At 37.2% G+C, this 17,928-nt stretch overlaps 17 non-coding genes across 17 annotated transcripts; all 17 read left to right on the forward strand.

Moving 5' to 3' along the window:
- The first annotated feature begins 632 nt into the window (after positions 1-632).
- TRNAG-CCC (transfer RNA glycine (anticodon CCC)) lies at positions 633-704 on the forward strand. The gene has a single exon. It is a non-coding gene; the product is annotated as a tRNA-Gly (tRNA).
- A 96-nt stretch (positions 705-800) lies between these two features.
- Positions 801-872, forward strand: TRNAG-UCC (transfer RNA glycine (anticodon UCC)). The gene has a single exon. It is a non-coding gene; the product is annotated as a tRNA-Gly (tRNA).
- A 1,183-nt stretch (positions 873-2,055) lies between these two features.
- TRNAG-CCC (transfer RNA glycine (anticodon CCC)) lies at positions 2,056-2,127 on the forward strand. The gene has a single exon. It is a non-coding gene; the product is annotated as a tRNA-Gly (tRNA).
- Positions 2,128-2,566: 439 nt separating this feature from the next.
- On the forward strand, positions 2,567-2,638 carry TRNAE-UUC (transfer RNA glutamic acid (anticodon UUC)). Its single transcript has one exon. It is a non-coding gene; the product is annotated as a tRNA-Glu (tRNA).
- Positions 2,639-3,478: 840 nt separating this feature from the next.
- Positions 3,479-3,550, forward strand: TRNAG-CCC (transfer RNA glycine (anticodon CCC)). The gene has a single exon. It is a non-coding gene; the product is annotated as a tRNA-Gly (tRNA).
- A 96-nt stretch (positions 3,551-3,646) lies between these two features.
- Positions 3,647-3,718, forward strand: TRNAG-UCC (transfer RNA glycine (anticodon UCC)). The gene has a single exon. It is a non-coding gene; the product is annotated as a tRNA-Gly (tRNA).
- A 1,183-nt stretch (positions 3,719-4,901) lies between these two features.
- On the forward strand, positions 4,902-4,973 carry TRNAG-CCC (transfer RNA glycine (anticodon CCC)). Its single transcript has one exon. It is a non-coding gene; the product is annotated as a tRNA-Gly (tRNA).
- A 96-nt stretch (positions 4,974-5,069) lies between these two features.
- On the forward strand, positions 5,070-5,141 carry TRNAG-UCC (transfer RNA glycine (anticodon UCC)). The gene has a single exon. It is a non-coding gene; the product is annotated as a tRNA-Gly (tRNA).
- Positions 5,142-6,324: 1,183 nt separating this feature from the next.
- On the forward strand, positions 6,325-6,396 carry TRNAG-CCC (transfer RNA glycine (anticodon CCC)). Its single transcript has one exon. It is a non-coding gene; the product is annotated as a tRNA-Gly (tRNA).
- Positions 6,397-6,493: 97 nt separating this feature from the next.
- Positions 6,494-6,565, forward strand: TRNAG-UCC (transfer RNA glycine (anticodon UCC)). The gene has a single exon. It is a non-coding gene; the product is annotated as a tRNA-Gly (tRNA).
- A 1,349-nt stretch (positions 6,566-7,914) lies between these two features.
- On the forward strand, positions 7,915-7,986 carry TRNAG-UCC (transfer RNA glycine (anticodon UCC)). Its single transcript has one exon. It is a non-coding gene; the product is annotated as a tRNA-Gly (tRNA).
- A 1,351-nt stretch (positions 7,987-9,337) lies between these two features.
- Positions 9,338-9,409, forward strand: TRNAG-UCC (transfer RNA glycine (anticodon UCC)). Its single transcript has one exon. It is a non-coding gene; the product is annotated as a tRNA-Gly (tRNA).
- Positions 9,410-12,181: 2,772 nt separating this feature from the next.
- TRNAG-UCC (transfer RNA glycine (anticodon UCC)) lies at positions 12,182-12,253 on the forward strand. The gene has a single exon. It is a non-coding gene; the product is annotated as a tRNA-Gly (tRNA).
- Positions 12,254-13,603: 1,350 nt separating this feature from the next.
- TRNAG-UCC (transfer RNA glycine (anticodon UCC)) lies at positions 13,604-13,675 on the forward strand. The gene has a single exon. It is a non-coding gene; the product is annotated as a tRNA-Gly (tRNA).
- Positions 13,676-15,025: 1,350 nt separating this feature from the next.
- TRNAG-UCC (transfer RNA glycine (anticodon UCC)) lies at positions 15,026-15,097 on the forward strand. The gene has a single exon. It is a non-coding gene; the product is annotated as a tRNA-Gly (tRNA).
- Positions 15,098-16,280: 1,183 nt separating this feature from the next.
- Positions 16,281-16,352, forward strand: TRNAG-CCC (transfer RNA glycine (anticodon CCC)). The gene has a single exon. It is a non-coding gene; the product is annotated as a tRNA-Gly (tRNA).
- Positions 16,353-17,701: 1,349 nt separating this feature from the next.
- Positions 17,702-17,773, forward strand: TRNAS-ACU (transfer RNA serine (anticodon ACU)). Its single transcript has one exon. It is a non-coding gene; the product is annotated as a tRNA-Ser (tRNA).
- The last annotated feature ends 155 nt before the right edge of the window (positions 17,774-17,928 follow it).

Here is a 17,928-nt window from a genome sequence, read left to right on the forward strand (position 1 = left end):
ATACGAAAGCAATGTCAGGGTGGGCATTGGTGTTATGCTGGTGGGTGTAGTTGCTTTTAAAACAATAGGCTATAGTTTAATTCTTGAAGAACTCATTGTTTTTTTGCATTTGGTGGTGTTTGGAATCTTTTTCACTTTCTGTGCTAAGGCTTATGCTTTTATTTCTTTCTTGGTAACACTTTAGCTACCTTAGTGGGCAGAAAGCAAAGCTAATTGAGAGAATTTGTAGGCAGAGGTGGAAAAGCTACATAACTGATTCCAAAAACTCCTCTGTCTTTAGAGTTAGTGTTAAAAATGCCAAAAATGGCAGAGGTGTTTAGGGGGAATTTGGTGCTGCTGTTGACTCTTTGTAATCTGTTTGAGCTAAGGCTCATAGTGTACTTTCTTTCTTGGTAAGAGTTTAGTTACCTTATTGTCAAAAAAGTGAAACTAATTGAGAGAATTGTAAGAATTGGTGGAAAAGCTCCATAGCTGATTCACAAGAATTCATCTTTGAGTTTTGGACAATGCTTTGCCTTGTTTTTAAACTTTTTAGTAATTTGCTCTTTCAAGACATATTCAGTCCTCCTTTTTCTAAGTAAAACTTTAGCAGATTTAACGGCCATAATCCCAAACCAGTCAAGTTGGTTCATGCATTGGTGGTATAGTGGTGAGCATAGCTGCTTCCCAAGCAGTTGACCCGGGTTCGATTCCCGGCCAATGCAATACTTATGTAGTTTTATTTCTGGCATATCATACATTTTACAAACTATTTTGTAATGTTAGTGCAGAAAATGTAAAAAAAAAAGCTGATCCTGTAAGCATTGGTGGTACAGTGATGAGCATAGCTGTCTTCCAAGCAGTTGACCCGGGTTCGATTCCCGGCCAATGCAAAACATGGGTGTGTTTTTTTTTCAGGCACGTCATAATTTTTACTAACAATTTTGTAGGGTTAGTGCAGAAAATGTGAAAAAAATGCTGGGTACCTTAAGCATTTTTGGTATAGTGGTGAGCAAACCTGCCTTCCAAGCAGTTGACCTGCGATTGATTCCTGGTCAATGCAATACTTATGTGGGTTTTTTTTTTCCTGGCACGTCTTACTTTTTACTAATAATTTTGTATTGTTAGTGCAGAAAATGTAAGAAAAAAACATGGCTTCTGTAAGTGTTGGTGGTATAGTGGTGAGCATAGCTGCCTTCCAAGCTGTTGACCCAGGTTCGATTCCTGGCCAACGCATGAATTGTTTTTCACATTTGGTGATGCTTTTAGTCTGTTTTAATTTTTCGTGTTAAGGCTCATGCTCTTCTTTCTTCTTAGAGTTTAGCAACCACGAAAATGAGAAAAAAATTGAAGAGAATATTTCTTAGATTTTTTTCAACTGTTTCATCTAACTGATCTTCTGCTCTTCAGTTGTTGGTTAAATACTTTGTAGGGTTAGTCTCCAATACGAAAGCAATGTCAGGGTGGGCATTGGTGTTATGCTGGTGGGTGTAGTTGCTTTTAAAACAATAGGCTATAGTTTAATTCTTGAAGAACTCATTGTTTTTTTGCATTTGGTGGTGTTTGGAATCTTTTTCACTTTCTGTGCTAAGGCTTATGCTTTTATTTCTTTCTTGGTAACACTTTAGGTACCTTAGTGGGCAGAAAGCAAAGCTAATTGAGAGAATTTGTAGGCAGAGGTGGAAAAGCTACATAACTGATTCCAAAAACTCCTCTGTCTTTAGAGTTAGTGTTAAAAATGCCAAAAATGGCAGCAGTCTTTAGGGGGAATTTGGTGCTGCTGTTGACTCTTTGTAATCTGTTTGAGCTAAGGCTCATAGTGTACTTTCTTTCTTGGTAAGAGTTTAGTTACCTTATTGTCAAAAAAGTGAAACTAATTGAGAGAATTGTAAGAATTGGTGGAAAAGCTCCATAGCTGATTCACAAGAATTCATCTTTGAGTTTTGGACAATGCTTTGCCTTGTTTTTAAACTTTTTAGTAATTGGCTCTTTCAAGACATATTCAGTCCTCCTTTTTCTAAGTAAAACTTTAGCAGATTTAACGGCCATAATCCCAAACCAGTCAAGCTGGTTCATGCATTGGTGGTATAGTGGTGAGCATAGCTGCTTCCCAAGCAGTTGACCCGGGTTCGATTCCCGGCCAATGCAATACTTATGTAGTTTTATTTCTGGCATATCATACATTTTACAAACTATTTTGTAATGTTAGTGCAGAAAATGTAAAAAAAAAAGCTGATCCTGTAAGCATTGGTGGTATAGTGGTGAGCATAGCTGCCTTCCAAGCAGTTGACCCGGGTTCGATTCCTTGCCAATGCAAAACATGGGTGTGTTTTTTTTTCAGGCACGTCATAATTTTTACTAACAATTTTGTAGGGTTAGTGCAGAAAATGTGAAAAAAATGCTGGGTACCTTAAGCATTTTTGGTATAGTGGTGAGCAAACCTGCCTTCCAAGCAGTTGACCTGCGATTGATTCCTGGTCAATGCAATACTTATGTGGGTTTTTTTTTTCCTGGCACGTCTTACTTTTTACTAATAATTTTGTATTGTTAGTGCAGAAAATGTAAGAAAAAAACATGGCTTCTGTAAGTGTTGGTGGTATAGTGGTGAGCATAACTGCCTTTCAAGCTGTTGACCCAGGTTCGATTCCTGGCCAACGCATGAATTGTTTTTCACATTTGGTGATGCTTTTAGTCTGTTTTAATTTTTCGTGTTAAGGCTCATGCTCTTCTTTCTTCTTAGAGTTTAGCAACCACGAAAATGAGAAAAAAATTGAAGAGAATATTTCTTAGATTTTTTTCAACTGTTTCATCTAACTGATCTTCTGCTCTTCAGTTGTTGATTAAATACTTTGTAGGGTTAGTCTCCAATACGAAAGCAATGTCAGGGTGGGCATTGGTGTTATGCTGGTGGGTGTAGTTGCTTTTAAAACAATAGGCTATAGTTTAATTCTTGAAGAACTCATTGTTTTTTTGCATTTGGTGGTGTTTGGAATCTTTTTCACTTTCTGTGCTAAGGCTTATGCTTTTATTTCTTTCTTGGTAACACTTTAGCTACCTTAGTGGGCAGAAAGCAAAGCTAATTGAGAGAATTTGTAGGCAGAGGTGGAAAAGCTACATAACTGATTCCAAAAACTCCTCTGTCTTTAGAGTTAGTGTTAAAAATGCCAAAAATGGCAGAGGTCTTTAGGGGGAATTTGGTGCTGCTGTTGACTCTTTGTAATCTGTTTGAGCTAAGGCTCATAGTGTACTTTCTTTCTTGGTAAGAGTTTAGTTACCTTATTGTCAAAAAAGTGAAACTAATTGAGATAATTGTAAGAATTGGTGGAAAAGCTCCATAGCTGATTCACAAGAATTCATCTTTGAGTTTTGGACAATGCTTTGCCTTGTTTTTAAACTTTTTAGTAATTAGCTCTTTCAAGACATATTCAGTCCTCCTTTTTCTAAGTAAAACTTTAGCAGATTTAACGGCCATAATCCCAAACCAGTCAAGTTGGTTCATGCATTGGTGGTATAGTGGTGAGCATAGCTGCTTCCCAAGCAGTTGACCCGGGTTCGATTCCCGGTAAATGCAATACTTATGTAGTTTTATTTCTGGCATATCATACATTTTACAAACTATTTTGTAATGTTAGTGCAGAAAATGTAAAAAAAAAAGCTGATCCTGTAAGCATTGGTGGTACAGTGATGAGCATAGCTGTCTTCCAAGCAGTTGACCCGGGTTCGATTCCCGGCCAATGCAAAACATGGGTGTGTTTTTTTTTCAGGCACGTCATAATTTTTACTAACAATTTTGTAGGGTTAGTGCAGAAAATGTGAAAAAAATGCTGGGTACCTTAAGCATTTTTGGTATAGTGGTGAGCAAACCTGCCTTCCAAGCAGTTGACCTGCGATTGATTCCTGGTCAATGCAATACTTATGTGGGTTTTTTTTTTCCTGGCACGTCTTACTTTTTACTAATAATTTTGTATTGTTAGTGCAGAAAAGGTAAGAAAAAAACATGGCTTCTGTAAGTGTTGGTGGTATAGTGGTGAGCATAGCTGCCTTCCAAGCTGTTGACCCAGGTTCGATTCCTGGGCGACGCATGAATTGTTTTTCACATTTGGTGATGCTTTTAGTCTGTTTTAATTTTTCGTGTTAAGGCTCATGCTCTTCTTTCTTCTTAGAGTTTAGCAACCACAAAAATGAGAAAAAAATTGAAGAGAATATTTCTTAGATTTTTTTCAACTGTTTCATCTAACTGATCTTCTGCTCTTCAGTTGTTGGTTAAATACTTTGTAGGGTTAGTCTCCAATACGAAAGCAATGTCAGGGTGGGCATTGGTGTTATGCTGGTGGGTGTAGTTGCTTTTAAAACAATAGGCTATAGTTTAATTCTTGAAGAACTCATTGTTTTTTTGCATTTGGTGGTGTTTGGAATCTTTTTCACTTTCTGTGCTAAGGCTTATGCTTTTATTTCTTTCTTGGTAACACTTTAGGTACCTTAGTGGGCAGAAAGCAAAGCTAATTGAGAGAATTTGTAGGCAGAGGTGGAAAAGCTACATAACTGATTCCAAAAACTCCTCTGTCTTTAGAGTTAGTGTTAAAAATGCCAAAAATGGCAGCGGTCTTTAGGGGGAATTTGGTGCTGCTGTTGACTCTTTGTAATCTGTTTGAGTTAAGGCTCATAGTTTACTTTCTTTCTTGGTAAGAGTTTAGTTACCTTATTGTCAAAAAAGTGAAACTAATTGAGAGAATTGTAAGAATTGGTGGAAAAACTCCATAGCTGATTCACAAGAATTCATCTTTGAGTTTTGGACAATGCTTTGCCTTGTTTTTAAACTTTTTAGTAATTGGCTCTTTCAAGACATATTCAGTCCTCCTTTTTCTAAGTAAAACTTTAGCAGATTTAACGGCCATAATCCCAAACCAGTCAAGCTGGTTCATGCATTGGTGGTATAGTGGTGAGCATAGCTGCTTCCCAAGCAGTTGACCCGGGTTCGATTCCCGGCCAATGCAATACTTATGTAGTTTTTTTTCTGGCATATCATACATTTTACAAACTATTTTGTAATGTTAGTGCAGAAAATGTAAAAAAAAAAGCCGATCCTGTAAGCATTGGTGGTATAGTGGTGAGCATAGCTGCCTTCCAAGCAGTTGACCCGGGTTCGATTCCCGGCCAATGCCAAACATGGGTGTGTTTTTTTTTCAGGCACGTCATAATTTTTACTAACAATTTTGTAGGGTTAGTGCAGAAAATGTGAAAAAAATGCTGGGTACCTTAAGCATTTTTGGTATAGTGGTGAGCAAACCTGCCTTCCAAGCAGTTGACCTGCGATTGATTCCTGGTCAATGCAATACTTATGTGGGTTTTTTTTTTCCTGGCACGTCTTACTTTTTACTAATAATTTTGTATTGTTAGTGCAGAAAATGTAAGAAAAAAACATGGCTTCTGTAAGTGTTGGTGGTATAGTCGTGAGCATAGCTGCCTTCCAAGCTGTTCACCCAGGTTTGATTCCTGACCAACGCATGAATTGTTTTTCACATTTGGTGATGCCTTTAGTCTGTTTTAATTTTTCGTGTTAAGGCTCATGCTCTTCTTTCTTCTTAGAGTTTAGCAACCACGAAAATGAGAAAAAAATTGAAGAGAATATTTCTTAGATTTTTTTCAACTGTCTCATGTAACTGATCTTCTGCTCTTCAGTTGTTGATTAAATACTTTGTAGGGTTAGTCTCCAATACGAAAGCAATGTCAGGGTTGGCATTGTTGTTATGCTGGTGGGTGTAGTTGCTTTTAAAACCATAGGCCATAGTTTAATTCTTGAAGAACTCATTGTTTTTTTCCATTTGGTGGTGTTTGGAATCTTTTTCACTTTCTGTGCTAAGGCTTATGCTTTTATTTCTTTCTTGGTAAAACTTTAGCTACCTTAGTGGGCAGAAAGCAAAGCTAATTGAGAGAATTTGTAGGCAGAGGTGGAAAAGCTACATAACTGATTCCAAAAACTCCTCTGTCTTTAGAGTTAGTGTTAAAAATGCCAAAAATGGCAGAGGTCTTTAGGGGGAATTTGGTGCTGCTGTTGACTCTTTGTAATCTGTTTGAGCTAAGGCTCATAGTGTACTTTCTTTCTTGGTAAGAGTTTAGTTACCTTATTGTCAAAAAAGTGAAACTAATTGAGAGAATTGTAAGAATTGGTGGAAAAGCTCCATAGCTGATTAACAAGAATTCATCTTTGAGTTTTGGACAATGCTTTGCCTTGTTTTTAAACTTTTTAGTAATTGGCTCTTTCAAGACATATTCAGTCCTCCTTTTTCTAAGTAAAACTTTAGCAGATTTAACGGCCATAATCCCAAACCAGTCAAGTGGGTTCATGCATTGGTGGTATAGTGGTGAGCATAGCTGCTTCCCAAGCAGTTGACCCGGGTTCGATTCCCAGCCAATGCAATACTTATGTAGTTTTATTTCTGGCATATCATACATTTTACAAACTATTTTGTAATGTTAGTGCAGAAAATGTATAAAAAAAAAGCTGATCCCGTAAACATTGGTGGTATAGTGGTGAGCATAGCTGCCTTCCAAGCAGTTGACCCGGGTTCGATTCCCGGCCAATGCAAAACATGGGTGTGTTTTTTATTCAGACACGTCATAATTTTTACTAACAATTTTGTAGGGTTAGTGCAGAAAATGTGAAAAAAATGCTGGGTACCTTAAGCATTTTTGGTATAGTGGTGAGCAAACCTGCCTTCCAAGCAGTTGACCTGCGATTGATTCCTGGTCAATGCAATACTTATGTGGGTTTTTTTTTTCCTGGCACGTCTTACTTTTTACTAATAATTTTGTATTGTTAGTGCAGAAAATGTAAGAAAAAAACATGGCTTCTGTAAGTGTTGGTGGTATAGTGGTGAGCATAGCTGACTTCCAAGTAGTTGAACCGGGTTCGATTCCTGGCCAATGCATGAATTGTTTTTCACATTTGGTGATGCTTTTAGTCTGTTTTAATTTTTCGTGTTAAGGCTCATGCTCTTCTTTCTTCTTAGAGTTTAGCAACCACGAAAATGAGAAAAAAATTGAAGAGAATATTTCTTAGATTTTTTTCAACTGTCTCATCTAACTGATCTTCTGCTCTTCAGTTGTTGATTAAATACTTTGTAGGGTTAGTCTCCAATACGAAAGCAATGTCAGGGTTGGCATTGGTGTTATGCTGGTGGGTGTAGTTGCTTTTAAAACAATAGGCCATAGTTTAATTCTTGAAGAACTCATTGTTTTTTTGCATTTGGTGGTGTTTGGACTCTTTTTCACTTTTTGTGCTAAGGCTTATGCTTTTATTTCTTTCTTGGTAACACTTTAGCTACCTTAGTTGGCAAAAAGCAAAGCTAATTGAGAGAATTTGTAGGCATAGGTGGAAAAGCTACATAACTGATTCCAAAAACTCCTCTGTCTTTAGAGTTAGTGTTAAAAATGCCAAAAATGGCAGAGGTGTTTAGGTGGAATTTGGTGCTGCTGTTGACTCTTTGTAATCTGTTTGAGCTAAGGCTCATAGTGTACTTTGTTTCTTGGTAAGAGTTTAGTTACCTTATTGTCAAAAAAGTGAAACTAATTGAGAGAATTGTAAGAATTGGTGGAAAAGCTCCATAGCTGATTCACAAGAATTCATCTTTGAGTTTTGGACAATGCTTTGCCTTGTTTTTAAACTTTTTAGTAATTTGCTCTTTCAAGACTTATTCAGTCCTCCTTTTTTTAAGTAAACTTTAGCAGATTTAACAGCCATAATCCCAAACCAGTCAAGTTGGTTCATGCATTGGTGGTATAGTGGTGAGCATAGCTGCTTCCCTAGCAGTTGACCCGGATTCTATTCCTGGCCAATGCAATACTTATGTAGTTTTATTTCTGGCATATCATACATTTTACAAACTATTTTGTAATGTTAGTGCAGAAAATGTAAAAAAAAAGCTGATCCTGTAAGCATTGGTGGTATAGTGGTGAGCATAGCTGCCTTCCAAGCAGTTGACCCGGGTTCGATTCCCGGCCAATGCAAAACATGGGTGTGTTTTTTTTTCAGGCACGTCATAATTTTTACTAACAATTATGTAGGGTTAGTGCAGAAAATGTGAAAAAAATGCTGGGTACCATAAGCATTTTTGGTATAGTGGTGAGCAAACCTGCCTTCCAAGCAGTTGACCTGCAATTGATTCCTGGTCAATGCAATACTTACGTGGGTTTTTTTTTTCCTGGCACGTCTTACTTTTTACTAATAATTTTGTATTGTTAGTGCAGAAAATGTAAGAAAAAAACATGGCTTCTGTAAGTGCTGGTGGTATAGTGGTGAGCATAGCTGCCTTCCAAGCTGTTGACCCGGGTTCGATTCCTGGCCAACGCATGAATTGTTTTTCACATTTGGTGATGCTTTTAGTCTGTTTTAATTTTTCGTGTTAAGGCTCATGCTCTTCTTTCTTCTTAGAGTTTAGCAACCACGAAAATGAGAAAAAAATTGATGAGAATATTTCTTAGATTTTTTTCAACTGTCTCATCTAACTGATCTTCTGCTCTTCAGTTGTTGATTAAATACTTTGTAGGGTTAGTCTCCAATACGAAAGCAATGTCAGGGTTGGCATTGGTGTTATGCTGGTGGGTGCAGTTGCTTTTAAAACAATAGGCCATAGTTTAATTCTTGAAGAACTCATTGTTTTTTTCCATTTGGTGGTGTTTGGAATCTTTTTCACTTTCTGTGCTAAGGCTTATGCTTTTATTTCTTTCTTGGTAACACTTTAGCTACCTTAGTGGGCAGAAAGCAAAGCTAATTGAGAGAATTTGTAGGCAGAGGTGGAAAAGCTACATAACTGATTCCAAAAACTCCTCTGTCTTTAGAGTTAGTGTTAAAAATGCCAAAAATGGCAGAGGTCTTTAGGGGGAATTTGGTGCTGCTGTTGACTCTTTGTAATCTGTTTGAGCTAAGGCTCATAGTGTACTTTCTTTCTTGGTAAGAGTTTAGTTACCTTATTGTCAAAAAAGTGAAACTAATTGAGAGAATTGTAAGAATTGGTGGAAAAGCTCCATAGCTGATTAACAAGAATTCATCTTTGAGTTTTGGACAATGCTTTGCCTTGTTTTTAAACTTTTTAGTAATTGGCTCTTTCAAGACATATTCAGTCCTCCTTTTTCTAAGTAAAACTTTAGCAGATTTAACAGCCATAATCCCAAACCAGTCAAGTGGGTTCATGCATTGGTGGTATAGTGGTGAGCATAGCTGCTTCCCAAGCAGTTGACTCGGGTTCGATTCCCAGCCAATGCAATACTTATGTAGTTTTATTTCTGGCATATCATACATTTTACAAACTATTTTGTAATGTTAGTGCAGAAAATGTAAAAAAAAAAGCTGATCCTGTAAGCATTGGTGGTATAGTGGTGAGCATAGCTGCCTTCCAAGCAGTTGACCCGGGTTCGATTCCCGGCCAATGCAAAACATGGGTGTATTTTTTTTTCAGGCACGTCATAATTTTTACTAACAATTTTGTAGGGTTAGTGCAGAAAATGTGAAAAAAATGCTGGGTACCTTAAGCATTTTTGGTATAGTGGTGAGCAAACCTGCCTTCCAAGCAGTTGACCTGCGATTGATTCCTGGTCAATGCAATACTTATGTGGGTTTTTTTTTTCCTGGCACGTCTTACTTTTTACTAATAATTTTGTATTGTTAGTGCAGAAAATGTAAGAAAAAAACATGGCTTCTGTAAGTGTTGGTGGTATAGTGGTGAGCATAGCTGCCTTCCAAGCTGTTGACCCAGGTTCGATTCCTGGCCAACGCATGAATTGTTCTTCACATTTGGTGATGCTTTTAGTCTGTTTTAATTTTTCGTGTTAAGGCTCATGCTCTTCTTTCTTCTTAGAGTTTAGCAACCACGAAAATGAGAAAAAAATTGAAGAGAATATTTCTTAGATTTTTTTCAACTGTCTCATCTAACTGATCTTCTGCTCTTCAGTTGTTGATTAAATACTTTGTAGGGTTAGTCTCCAATACGAAAGCAATGTCAGGGTGGGCATTGGTGTTATGCTGGTGGGTGTAGTTGCTTTTAAAACAATAGGCTATAGTTTAATTCTTGAAGAACTCATTGTTTTTTTGCATTTGGTGGTGTTTGGAATCTTTTTCACTTTCTGTGCTAAGGATTATGCTTTTATTTCTTTCTTGGTAACACTTTAGCTACCTTAGTGGGCAGAAAGCAAAGCTAATTGAGAGAATTTGTAGGCAGAGGTGGAAAAGCTACATAACTGATTCCAAAAACTCCTCTGTCTTTAGAGTTAGTGTTAAAAATGCCAAAAATGGCAGAGGTGTTTAGGTGGAATTTGGTGCTGCTGTTGACTCTTTGTAATCTGTTTGAGCTAAGGCTCATAGTGTACTTTGTTTCTTGGTAAGAGTTTAGTTACCTTATTGTCAAAAAAGTGAAACTAATTGAGAGAATTGTAAGAATTGGTGGAAAAGCTCCATAGCTGATTCACAAGAATTCATCTTTGAGTTTTGGACAATGCTTTGCCTTGTTTTTAAACTTTTTAGTAATTGGCTCTTTCAAGACATATTCAGTCCTCCTTTTTCTAAGTAAAACTTTAGCAGATTTAACGGCCATAATCCCAAACCAGTCAAGTTGGTTCATGCATCGGTGGTATAGTGGTGAGCATAGCTGCTTCCCAAGCAGTTGACCCTGATTCTATTCCCGGCCAATGCAATACTTATGTAGTTTTATTTCTGGCATATCATACATTTTACAAACTATTTTGTAATGTTAGTGCAGAAAATGTATAAAAAAAAAGCTGATCCTGTAAACATTGGTGGTATAGTGGTGAGCATATCTGCCTTCCAAGCAGTTGACCCGGGTTCGATTCCCGGCCAATGCAAAACATGGGTGTGTTTTTTATTCAGGCACGTCATAATTTTTACTAACAATTTTGTAGGGTTAGTGCAGAAAATGTGAAAAAAATGCTGGGTACCTTAAGCATTTTTGGTATAGTGGTGAGCAAACCTGCCTTCCAAGCAGTTGACCTGCGATTGATTCCTGGTCAATGCAATACTTATGTGGGTTTTTTTTTTCCTGGCACGTCTTACTTTTTACTAATAATTTTGTATTGTTAGTGCAGAAAATGTAAGAAAAAAACATGTCTTCTGTAAGTGTTGGTGGTATAGTGGTGAGCATAGCTGCCTTCCAAGCTGTTGACCCAGGTTCGATTCCTGGCCAACGCATGAATTGTTTTTCACATTTGGTGATGCTTTTAGTCTGTTTTAATTTTTCGTGTTAAGGCTCATGCTCTTCTTTCTTCTTAGAGTTTAGCAACCACGAAAATGAGAAAAAAATTGAAGAGAATATTTCTTAGATTTTTTTCAACTGTCTCATCTAACTGATCTTCTGCTCTTCAGTTGTTGATTAAATACTTTGTAGGGTTAGTCTCCAATACGAAAGCAATGTCAGGGTGGGCATTGGTGTTATGCTGGTGGGTGTAGTTGCTTTTAAAACAATAGGCTATAGTTTAATTCTTGAAGAACTCATTGTTTTTTTGCATTTGGTGGTGTTTGGAATCTTTTTCACTTTTTGTGCTAAGGCTTATGCTTTTATTTCTTTCTTGGTAACACTTTAGCTACCTTAGTGGGCAGAAAGCAAAGCTAATTGAGAGAATTTGTAGGCAGAGGTGGAAAAGCTACATAACTGATTCCAAAAACTCCTCTGTCTTTAGAGTTAGTGTTAAAAATGCCAAAAATGGCAGAGGTCTTTAGGGGGAATTTGGTGCTGGTGCTGACTCTTTGTAATCTGTTTGAGCTAAGGCTCATAGTGTACTTTCTTTCTTGGTAAGAGTTTAGTTACCTTATTGCAAAAAAGTGAAAATAATTGAGAGAATTGTAAGAATTGGTGGAAAAGCTCCATAGCTGATTCACAAGAATTCATCTTTGAGTTTTGGACAATGCTTTGCCTTGTTTTTAAACTTTTTAGTAATTTGCTCTTTCAAGACTTATTCAGTCCTCCTTTTTTCAAGTAAACTTTAGCAGATTTAACAGCCATAATCCCAAACCAGTCAAGTTGGTTCATGCATTGGTGGTATAGTGGTGAGCATAGCTGCTTCCCAAGCAGTTGACCCGGATTCTATTCCTGGCCAATGCAATACTTATGTAGTTTTATTTCTGGCATATCATACATTTTACAAACTATTTTGTAATGTTAGTGCAGAAAATGTAAAAAAAAAGCTGATCCTGTAAGCATTGGTGGTATAGTGGTGAGCATAGCTGCCTTCCAAGCAGTTGACCCGGGTTCGATTCCCGGCCAATGCAAAACATGGGTGTGTTTTTTTTTCAGGCACGTCATAATTTTTACTAACAATTATGTAGGGTTAGTGCAGAAAATGTGAAAAAAATGCTGGGTACCATAAGCATTTTTGGTATAGTGGTGAGCAAACCTGCCTTCCAAGCAGTTGACCTGCAATTGATTCCTGGTCAATGCAATACTTACGTGGGTTTTTTTTTTCCTGGCACGTCTTACTTTTTACTAATAATTTTGTATTGTTAGTGCAGAAAATGTAAGAAAAAAACATGGCTTCTGTAAGTGCTGGTGGTATAGTGGTGAGCATAGCTGCCTTCCAAGCTGTTGACCCGGGTTCGATTCCTGGCCAACGCATGAATTGTTTTTCACATTTGGTGATGCTTTTAGTCTGTTTTAATTTTTCGTGTTAAGGCTCATGCTCTTCTTTCTTCTTAGAGTTTAGCAACCACGAAAATGAGAAAAAAATTGAAGAGAATATTTCTTAGATTTTTTTCAACTGTCTCATCTAACTGATCTTCTGCTCTTCAGTTGTTGATTAAATACTTTGTAGGGTTAGTCTGCAATACGAAAGCAATGTCAGGGTTGGCATTGGTGTTATGCTGGTGGGTGCAGTTGCTTTTAAAACAATAGGCCATAGTTTAATTCTTGAAGAACTCATTGTTTTTTTCCATTTGGTGGTGTTTGGAATCTTTTTCACTTTCTGTGCTAAGGCTTATGCTTTTATTTCTTTCTTGGTAACACTTTAGCTACCTTAGTGGGCAGAAAGCAAAGCTAATTGAGAGAATTTGTAGGCAGAGGTGGAAAAGCTACATAACTGATTCCAAAAACTCCTCTGTCTTTAGAGTTAGTGTTAAAATTGCCAAAAATGGCAGAGGTCTTTAGGGGGAATTTGGTGCTGCTGTTGACTCTTTGTAATCTGTTTGAGCTAAGGCTCATAGTGTACTTTCTTTCTTGGTAAGAGTTTAGTTACCTTATTGTCAAAAAAGTGAAACTAATTGAGAGAATTGTAAGAATTGGTGGAAAAGCTCCATAGCTGATTCACAAGAATTCATCTTTGAGTTTTGGACAAAGCTTTTCCTTGTTTTTAAACTTTTTAGTAATTGGCTCTTTCAAGACATATTCAGTCCTCCTTTTTTTAAGTAAAACTTTAGCAGATTTAACAGCCATAATCCCAAACCAGTCAAGTTGGTTCATGCATTGGTGGTATAGTGGTGAGCATAGCTGCTTCCCAAGCAGTTGACCCGGATTCTATTCATAGCCAATGCAATACTTATGTAGTTTTATTTCTGGCATATCATACATTTTACAAACTATTTTGTAATGTTAGTGCAGAAAATGTAAAAAAAAAGCTGATCCTGTAAGCATTGGTGGTATAGTGGTGAGCATAGCTGCCTTCCAAGCAGTTGACCCGGGTTCGATTCCCGGCCAATGCAAAACATGGGTGTGTTTTTTTTTCAGGCACGTCATAATTTTTACTAACAATTATGTAGGGTTAGTGCAGAAAATGTGAAAAAAATGCTGGGTACCATAAGCATTTTTGGTATAGTGGTGAGCAAACCTGCCTTCCAAGCAGTTGACCTGCAATTGATTCCTGGTCAATGCAATACTTACGTGGGTTTTTTTTTTCCTGGCACGTCTTACTTTTTACTAATAATTTTGTATTGTTAGTGCAGAAAATGTAAGAAAAAAACATGGCTTCTGTAAGTGCTGGTGGTATAGTGGTGAGCATAGCTGCCTTCCAAGCTGTTGACCCGGGTTCGATTCCTGGCCAACGCATGAATTGTTTTTCACATTTGGTGATGCTTTTAGTCTGTTTTAATTTTTCGTGTTAAGGCTCATGCTCTTCTTTCTTCTTAGAGTTTAGCAACCACGAAAATGAGAAAAAAATTGAAGAGAATATTTCTTAGATTTTTTTCAACTGTCTCATCTAACTGATCTTCTGCTCTTCAGTTGTTGATTAAATACTTTGTAGGGTTAGTCTCCAATACGAAAGCAATGTCAGGGTTGGCATTGGTGTTATGCTGGTGGGTGCAGTTGCTTTTAAAACAATAGGCCATAGTTTAATTCTTGAAGAACTCATTGTTTTTTTCCATTTGGTGGTGTTTGGAATCTTTTTCACTTTCTGTGCTAAGGCTTATGCTTTTATTTCTTTCTTGGTAACACTTTAGCTACCTTAGTGGGCAGAAAGCAAAGCTAATTGAGAGAATTTGTAGGCAGAGGTGGAAAAGCTACATAACTGATTCCAAAAACTCCTCTGTCTTTAGAGTTAGTGTTAAAATTGCCAAAAATGGCAGAGGTCTTTAGCGGGAATTTCGTGCTGCTGTTGACTCTTTGTAATCTGTTTGAGCTAAGGCTCATAGTGTACTTTCTTTCTTGGTAAGAGTTTAGTTACCTTATTGTCAAAAAAGTGAAACTAATTGAGAGAATTGTAAGAATTGGTGGAAAAGCTCCATAGCTGATTCACAAGAATTCATCTTTGAGTTTTGGACAAAGCTTTTCCTTGTTTTTAAACTTTTTAGTAATTGGCTCTTTCAAGACATATTCAGTCCTCCTTTTTTTAAGTAAAACTTTAGCAGATTTAACAGCCATAATCCCAAACCAGTCAAGTTGGTTCATGCATTGGTGGTATAGTGGTGAGCATAGCTGCTTCCCAAGCAGTTGACCCGGATTCTATTCCCGGCCAATGCAATACTTATGTAGTTTTATTTCTGGCATATCATACATTTTACAAACTATTTTGTAATGTTAGTGCAGAAAATGTAAAAAAAAAGCTGATCCTGTAAGCATTGGTGGTATAGTGGTGAGCATAGCTGCCTTCCAAGCAGTTGACCCGGGTTCGATTCCCGGCCAATGCAAAACATAGGTGTGTTTTTTTTTCAGGCACGTCATAATTTTTACTAACAATTATGTAGGGTTAGTGCAGAAAATGTGAAAAAAATGCTGGGTACCATAAGCATTTTTGGTATAGTGGTGAGCAAACCTGCCTTCCAAGCAGTTGACCTGCAATTGATTCCTGGTCAATGCAATACTTACGTGGGTTTTTTTTTTCCTGGCACGTCTTACTTTTTACTAATAATTTTGTATTGTTAGTGCAGAAAATGTAAGAAAAAAACCTGGCTTCTGTAAGTGCTGGTGGTATAGTGGTGAGCATAGCTGCCTTCCAAGCTGTTGACCCGGGTTCGATTCCTGGCCAACGCATGAATTGTTTTTCACATTTGGTGATGCTTTTAGTCTGTTTTAATTTTTCGTGTTAAGGCTCATGCTCTTCTTTCTTCTTAGAGTTTAGCAACCACGAAAATGAGAAAAAAATTGAAGAGAATATTTCTTAGATTTTTTTCAACTGTCTCATCTAACTGATCTTCTGCTTTTCAGTTGTTGATTAAATACTTTGTAGGGTTAGTCTCCAATACGAAAGCAATGTCAGGGTTGGCATTGGTGTTATGCTGGTGGGTGTAGTTGCTTTTAAAACAATAGGCCATAGTTTAATTCTTGAAGAACTCATTGTTTTTTTCCATTTGGTGGTGTTTGGAATCTTTTTCACTTTCTGTGCTAAGGCTTATGCTTTTATTTCTTTCTTGGTAACACTTTAGCTACCTTAGTGGGCAGAAAGCAAAGCTAATTGAGAGAATTTGTAGGCAGAGGTGGAAAAGCTACATAACTGATTCCAAAAACTCCTCTGTCTTTAGAGTTAGTGTTAAAATTGCCAAAAATGGCAGAGGTCTTTAGGGGGAATTTGGTGCTGCTGTTGACTCTTTGTAATCTGTTTGAGCTAAGGCTCATAGTGTACTTTCTTTCTTGGTAAGAGTTTAGTTACCTTATTGTCAAAAAAGTGAAACTAATTGAGAGAATTGTAAGAATTGGTGGAAAAGCGCCATAGCTGATTCACAAGAATTCATCTCTGAGTTTTGGACAAAGCTTTGCCTTGTTTTTAAACTTTTTAGTAATTGGCTCTTTCAAGACATATTCAGTCCTCCTTTTTCTAAGTAAAACTTTAGCAGATTTAACGGCCATAATCCCAAACCAGTCAAGTTTGTTCATGCATTGGTGGTATAGTGGTGAGCATAGCTGCTTCCCAAGCAGTTGACCGGGGTTCGATTCCCGGCCAATGCAATACTTATGTAGTTTTATTTCTGGCATATCATACATTTTACAAACTATTTTGTAATGTTAGTGCAGAAAATGTAAAAAAAAAAGCTGATCCTGTAAGCATTGGTGGTATAGTGGTGAGCATAGCTGCCTTCCAAGCAGTTGACCTGGGTTCGATTCCTGGCCAATGCAAAACATAGGTGTGTTTTTTTTTCAGGCAGGTCATAATTTTTACTAACAATTTTGCAGGGTTAGTGCAGAAAATGTGAAAAAAATGCTGGGTACCTTAAGCATTTTTGGTATAGTGGTGAGCAAACCTGCCTTCCAAGCAGTTGACCTGCGATTGATTCCTGGTCAATGCAATACTTATGTGGGTTTTTTTTTCCTGGCACGTCTTACTTTTTACTAATAATTTTGTATTGTTAGTGCAGAAAATGTAAGAAAAAAACATGGCTTCTGTAAGTGTTGGTGGTATAGTGGTGAGCATAGCTGCCTTCCAAGCTGTTGACCTGGGTTCGATTCCTGGCCAATGCATGAATTGTTTTTCACATTTGGTGATGCTTTTAGTCTGTTTTAATTTTTCGTGTTAAGGCTCATGCTCTTCTTTCTTCTTAGAGTTTAGCAACCACGAAAATGAGAAAAAAATTGAAGAGAATATTTCTTAGATTTTTTTCAACTGTCTCATCTAACTGATCTTCTGCTCTTCAGTTGTTGATTAAATACTTTGTAGGGTTAGTCTCCAATACGAAAGCAATGTCAGGGTTGGCATTGGTGTTATGCTGGTGGGTGTAGTTGCTTTTAAAACAATAGGCCATAGTTTAATTCTTGAAGAACTCATTGTTTTTTTCCATTTGGTGGTGTTTGGAATCTTTTTCACTTTCTGTGCTAAGGCTTATGCTTTTATTTCTTTCTTGGTAACACTTTAGCTACCTTAGTGGGCAGAAAGCAAAGCTAATTGAGAGAATTTGTAGGCAGAGGTGGAAAAGCTACATAACTGATTCCAAAAACTCCTCTGTCTTTAGAGTTAGTGTTAAAAATGCCAAAAATGGCAGAGGTCTTTAGGGGGAATTTGGTGCTGCTGTTGACTCTTTGTAATCTGTTTGAGCTAAGGCTCATAATGTACTTTCTTTCTTGGTAAGAGTTTAGTTACCTTATTGGCAAAAAAGTGAAAATAATTGAGAGAAATGTAAGAATTGGTGGAAAAGCTCCATAGCTGATTCACAAGAATTCATCTTTGAGTTATGGACAATGCTTTGCCTTGTTTTTAAACTTTTTATTAATTGGCTCTTTCAAGACATATTCAGTCCTCCTTTTTTAAGTAAAACTTTAGCAGATTTAACAGCCAAAATCCCAAACCAGTCAAGTGGGTTCATGCATTGGTGGTATAGTGGTGAGCATAGCTGCTTACTAACCAGTTGACCCGGGTTTGATTCCCGGCCAATGCTATACTTATGTAGTTTTATTTCTGGCATATCATACATTTTACAAACTATTTTGTAATGTTAGTGCAGAAAATGTAAAAAAAAATAGCTGACCCTGTAAGCATTGGTGGTATAGTGGTGAGCATAGCTGCCTTCCAAGCAGTTGACCCGGGTTCAAT

The sequence above is a fragment of the Phyllobates terribilis genome, unplaced genomic scaffold (assembly GCF_046119375.1).
Source record: "Phyllobates terribilis strain yellow unplaced genomic scaffold, ASM4611937v1 Scaffold_3__8_contigs__length_932513732, whole genome shotgun sequence".
Lineage (NCBI taxonomy): Eukaryota > Metazoa > Chordata > Amphibia > Anura > Dendrobatidae > Phyllobates > Phyllobates terribilis.